A 6,020-nucleotide genomic window follows, 5' to 3' on the forward strand; every position below is an offset into this window, starting at 1 on the left:
AAGGCGTCCAGTGGTCTGCATGAAAGGCAAAGGTACACCCTAAGCAAAACTGCTAGCTCACTGCACAGCATGGATGACAAAAAGCCATACAGAGACACAAAGTAACCAATTCCCCTAAGCCCTCATTTTTTTGGACTGTGAGAAGAAGAATACCTGGTAAGAACCCATCTATATATACGGATAACAGGCAGACCCAATGAGGAAAGACTCATCCTCAAGCAACACAACAATTTCTACATCCAGGGATGAAATATAAAAAAAAACCAAAATGATTAAAGTCAATTAGCCTTTTAAATACTGTTGCAGCTTCACAGATAGTATTTCTTGGTGAAGATTAATGTAAAAATATAGTGAGGTGAAATGTTGATGTCTTGCTTCCTGCAAACAATGGACATAACTGCTATGAGACTCAAAAAAAATATTTGTGCACAGTCTTTGAGCAAAATCATACACCATAATGCATTGTGAGAAAGTTGAGTTAAGCTGAATGTTTGAAAACGCTCAAATGCTGATGCACAACTTTCCAGCAGGCAAAGCCTGAGGTTTGTGGTTTTAACTTTGCTGCCGCTGCATGTGACAGATCTGGCTGAGAAAAAAAAACATTGCCCTGCATGAAAAAGGTTAATGTAGCGTCCACGGTTGAGTTGTCAGAACACCCCAGACATGCCATATACACTAAAAGCTGTTCCTTACGTTCTGATAGGCTACTGTCCTGCTGTGATGTCATAAATGCTTGCTTAAAATAAGGGCAACAGGCTCAGCTGCTTCAAAGTGTGTTTGAGGGCTGAAAGGACTGAGTACACACATGAGAACAAAGAGGAAGGAGCAAGACTGAGTGCCTGGGTAACACTTTCAATACCTCATTAAGAAGTGGAGCTTCTGAGAAAAGCGGTTCAAACATGTTGTGGATTTAAAAAGACATGCAAGAATGAAATCTCTGGACTGAAGAAGGCAAAGCCTGGAGGTAAGAACATAAGGGCTGCAAGTCTGCTTTACATGCATGAGCTTCGCACACACTGTGTTCCCATTGGTGCATATCTATGCATTAAAACCTGGCATCTACTCCGAGTAACACTTTTGCTAATTGAATGTTTTAAAACCTACATGACTTATAACTATAGCTAAACATTTTAGATTCTGTGACTTCTATTCCTATTTTTCTAAAATGGTAGCAAGACAGTAAAATGCTAAAATGAAGGAAAGTCAAAATTGTGCTCATAATCCAAACTTGCAGTCATAACACAAAGCTTGTATAATCTGGACAATAAAAAGATTAAATAACTTGGTGTTAGAGAACTTTTCATAATGTGTTTATTCTACTTAGTACATCAAAAGCTGGGGGCTAAATCGCTTATGAATGTTTTGCAAATTTGTGGCTGTTAGCTTTTTTTGTATAAAGGGTTGTGGGCACTTTCTTTGACACTTTGGTGAGTTGTCTGGCTTTGATCACAATTCTCAGAGCTGCATTTTAGTGACCTCTAGCATGGGAATGATCTGAATCTGCTGCAAGCTGTATTAATGCTGGTAACTGTTGTGACTATTATTGATCTGCTGCTGGGGGCAGCAAACTGTTCAAAAGTCACCGGTTTAAAGGGTAAAAGTAGAAACTGATAAAGACAATGAGAAAAACATAAAAATAATAAAATCAATAGTTTGACACGATCATCTCTCATGGTCCGTTTCCCCGTAACAAATTAACTAAGATTGAAAGGGTTAAGTGAGCACAGGTAATGGAGTATTTATTTTTTTTTTTAAAATGGGTGGAGATACGTTTCCTGCCAATCCATCATTTTTTGACATGAAATATTTTATAAATATAAATGTGTAAAGATTATATTGTTTTTTTGTTTTTTTTTTCATTTCATGACAAATTCTTAAAATAAACAGAAAAGGGTGACACCCAACAGAAATGGCCTGATTTTTTTTGAATTAGTTTGACTGATCTGTTTACACAGGAGAGCAGTTTTCTTAAAAATAAAAAAAAACAAACAAACCTGTCATTCTCCACCCCTGCATTTTCAATATAAATATTCAGTACCTTTTCTTCCTGGCATGCTGTCGACCCGAGTAAACACACAGGAATCAATGCTTCTCCTTACAGATGCCATCAGATTGCGCTCCAAGTGTTTAGATTAGGTTGGAATATAGCCAGTTAACATTTTAAGCCAAGTGTGTAAGCACACAGAAGAACTGTATAACCAAACAAAACATTAACAAGCATACTGCACATTAAAAAGATAAATAAACAGTTTAGTGTTAAACCGGCATAAAGAAATTACCCACTAAGGGCAGGTTTGTATTTGTAGCCACTCTTACGAACTCGACAACTAAGAAAAGGGAGGTCAATCCTCCTTAATAAAATCCAGATTCTTAAAACATCAGCTCACAAAATCTTTATGCATTTTATTCAAAAAGAAAATTACAACAAGAGTGAGTTCTCACTATTTCTGTTTGAAAACAGTCAAACACGGTTATCATGTAATTCCAGGGTTTTCATTCAAAGACCAGTATATTTCTGCTGGATCTAACTCTACAATAGACTAAAGTCTTTAAATGGCATCTTCCTCTGCTTGTGTCTGTGCTACATGAAAACTCTACCTTTCAACCTTGTTTACTCACATGCAGGTCCAGTTTAGATAGCTGACTTATGCCTTTAGGTTAACAAGTATACATTATGAGTAGTAATGTACAAAATACACTCAGTTATCATCATGCACTTACCTTTTCAAATCATTCAAATTGATTGGATGAAAGATCTGCATAAATAGACTAAATTTGCTTGAGACAGGTTCCTCATGTGAAAACAGTAGAGTTTAAAGTTCTCATAGTTAAAGTATTCACTAGTGTAAGGCCCCGTCCACACGAAGTCAAAATGAACACGAAACGCTAATATTTTCCAGAATGTTTGTCGTAAAGACGGAGAAGTAAAATAAATGTTATCGACCACATGAATGCATGAAAAAGCTGCAAAATGTATGCCAGGCCTGTAAGTGGCGCTGTGGTGCCAAAGCAAAAATAGGCGAAAACAGGCAACGAAATGTTGGGCATGCGCAGTAATATTTATACAACAACCAAACCGGAAAACCGGAAAATGGCCCTGCGGGTCCATTTTTCGTGGTTCAGTCAAATTCAGGTGCTGAACTATGTCGTCTATATTGCTCTGTTCTTCCTGGAGATATTCGAGAAGAAGAAGATTCTGTTGTAAGCCCGACAGCAGGGTGAGTAGCATGAGCAGCAACCATTCAACACAGTGCGGCGCCATTGTTGTTGTGATACTGTGTCGCGCATGCGTGTTTAGAGGCGACGCTATGACGCATGCGTGTAAAAAAAAAATGTGGTTAGAGCTTAAAGATGGAAACGCGAAAACGGCGTTTCAAAATCTTCCCACTCTGAAGGCTTAATAAAAAAAAGATCGTTTACAGACCCCCGAAACGCCGGCTTCGTATGGATGAGAGGCTGGTTTGGTGAAAAATTTGTGCGTTTAGGCTAGGGTTCGGCTTCGTGTGGACGGGGCCTAAGATATATGTATTGTTTTTTTTTTTTTAGTCTCTCATAAACTACTGTGTGGAATGAATATTGTTACTCTTAAAATAAGATAACTAGATAATATGCCATTGAAATAAGACAATGCAATTGTGCTTTCTTATTTTAGGCATGCATTGTCTTGTTCCACTGGCAAAACGTCTCTCTTACCTCCTCAATCCAAGAACAAACGCACTTATTTTAAGAAAAAAATTACTTGTCTAGATTTCAATTTTTTCCAGTAGAGTTACAGTGGAGAGGAAAAACTCCCTTTTAACATGAAGAAACCTCCAGCAGAACCAGGCTCAGTGTGAGCGGCCATCTGCTGAGGCCGACTGGGCTTCAAGGAGACAGAAGCAGAGACACAGAAAGAAGCTGAGATACAAAAGGCAACTGTCAACCAGCTCAACTAAAAATGAGTAGTGCTGGGCAAATAATTACATTTACAATATAATCACAATTTAGAAAAATTGCAATTTTCAAATCACAGAGACTCTCAATTTTAGTCAAATTACATTATCAAGACTCAGACAATTTCTAACTCCAGGCCTTTATGTGGCAGTAATTAATGTATAATTGGCGCCACACAGATGGAAGAGAAAGTTGCAGCTAGCATGCAGATCCATGCAGATAGTAGAGGCAAGAACTTTTTCACTGAAAGGTTACAGTAAAGTGCTGCATCAATGGATTCTTGAAAAGCAATCTTGTGCATAAATATACTGAAACCCTTGAAGGAAACATCTACAGGCTTATACTTGGTGCAAAGGAAAATCTCATTAAAATTGCATTCACAATATTGGTTGATAGTAATTGCAATTTAGATTTTTAGCCAAATCCTTCAGCCCTAATAAGGAGCTTTATCTGATAGCCTTTCAGGCTAACTTTTCTACAAACTCAATTAAAATAACATCTGTCTTCTACAGTTACGCAAAACCATCACCAGTAATAACTTTAAAGAGTTCCAATAAAAAAGGTATCCGCTATAAGTTTTCAGTGACTATCAAGCATGGAATTTTTAAATTAACTTTAAAACGTCATTTACAATGACTTCTTTTTTTTTGCCGGATTTTCTTGATGCCAAAGAAGGATCCAACAGATTTTTCTTTCAGAAGTGGAGCAGTAGGTATAGTAGTGTTCCACTTGATTTATGCATATAAATAGCTTTATTATAATTAATCCAGGGAGTATTAGAGATTGTATGGACACTGCAATGTAAGTAGAACAGGAAAGATAAAACAGAAAAATAGGAGAAAAGAAGAAAGAAAGAGGAGATAAAAGGGAGATAATGATAAAATAACAATGACTTCTTAAACTCCTGAACCTTTGCATACTTAACAGGACTAACTAACCCCCAAATCCTCAAATGGACAGTCAGGGAAGCAAACAGTCAGGAAAGCAAACAGGCAGCAGCGTGCTTCTGCTGTCAATTACAACACCTTAGTAAAAGAGTCTTTATTCTCTACCAGTCAGCCCTGTGTAAATAAAAATGCGGTGTTCATGCATGAAAGTTGATAAATAAATACTCATGAAATCTAAGGTTTATAGTCATGTCATGTTGCAGAAAAGGTCGCTTTGTTCTACTGCTCTTACTGGTGTGTGTCCAATGTTCTGCCTGACACAGCTGCAAAGTGCATCCAGCATGACTGGAGCAATGAGGGTGAGTTTTATTGGCATTTCTGTAAGCTCCTTGGTCGTGGTCGAGCAGTGCTTCAGCATTGCCATTTTAATGCTCATGCTTCTGTGGATACAGCCTGTCACAAACCCAGCTTGTTCCCAGCTTTAACCTGTTTGCTTGTTATACACTTAAGTGGACCAATTAGTCCAAAGCGCAGAAGTAAAGTGCACAAAGTGTACAGTCTGATCTATGGTTGGAAAACATTTCAGACTCCTGATGCTGAGAGAGTTAGAAGAGAGAATTCTGTTTTTCATAGAGTTTTCCATAATTACCTCAGATCTTTCAGTTGCATCAATAGATGTAGAAGATAAAGTGAAAGACTGGACAGGAATTCAAAACAACGTTACATGCTGCCCGCAAATTCATGTTATCTGAGGGAGATAGAAATGCAAAGACATGCAAAAAGTTGACCCTGATGAACTCATGTTAACAGCAAGGGAACATTTGGTTTCCTCTGTGAAAGATCACATATGTTTAGCTCATATGAGGGCAACTCCCACCTACCTGTAACAGCAGTGATAGGTATTAATCCAAACGTTCACTTTAAACAGTATTCCAAGCGTAAATACCTAGATACAAAAAACACAGTGAAACATTCATTTGAAAGGAAAGAGGAGCAGAAAAGTAGCGTGTTTTTTTTTTCCTTTCAGCCGACTTGTTAGGGGAGCCACCCTTCGTCCATTAACACCATCTGTTTTGTTCAATACACCACTGTTACTTCTTTAAATGAATCGCTCCTCTCTGAAGGGTGGAGGAAAAATAACATACTTTATATATCTCTATATATACAGATATATAACTTGTTGTTATATAAAAACAATGT

The 6,020-nt window shown here is 37.6% G+C and overlaps 1 protein-coding gene across 1 annotated transcript in view; it reads left to right on the top strand.

Moving 5' to 3' along the window:
- The first annotated feature begins 739 nt into the window (after positions 1 to 739).
- LOC107084176 (beta-2 adrenergic receptor-like) overlaps positions 740 to 6,020 on the top strand; it is a 15,207-nt gene continuing 9,926 nt past the window's right edge. The window contains exon 1 of the mRNA XM_015373886.1: positions 740 to 964. The gene's annotated coding sequence lies outside the window, so the exon portion shown is untranslated. The remainder of the gene's footprint in view (positions 965 to 6,020) is intronic.

Source organism: Cyprinodon variegatus, unplaced genomic scaffold, assembly GCF_000732505.1.
Source record: "Cyprinodon variegatus isolate N-32 unplaced genomic scaffold, C_variegatus-1.0 Scaffold94, whole genome shotgun sequence".
Lineage (NCBI taxonomy): Eukaryota > Metazoa > Chordata > Actinopteri > Cyprinodontiformes > Cyprinodontidae > Cyprinodon > Cyprinodon variegatus.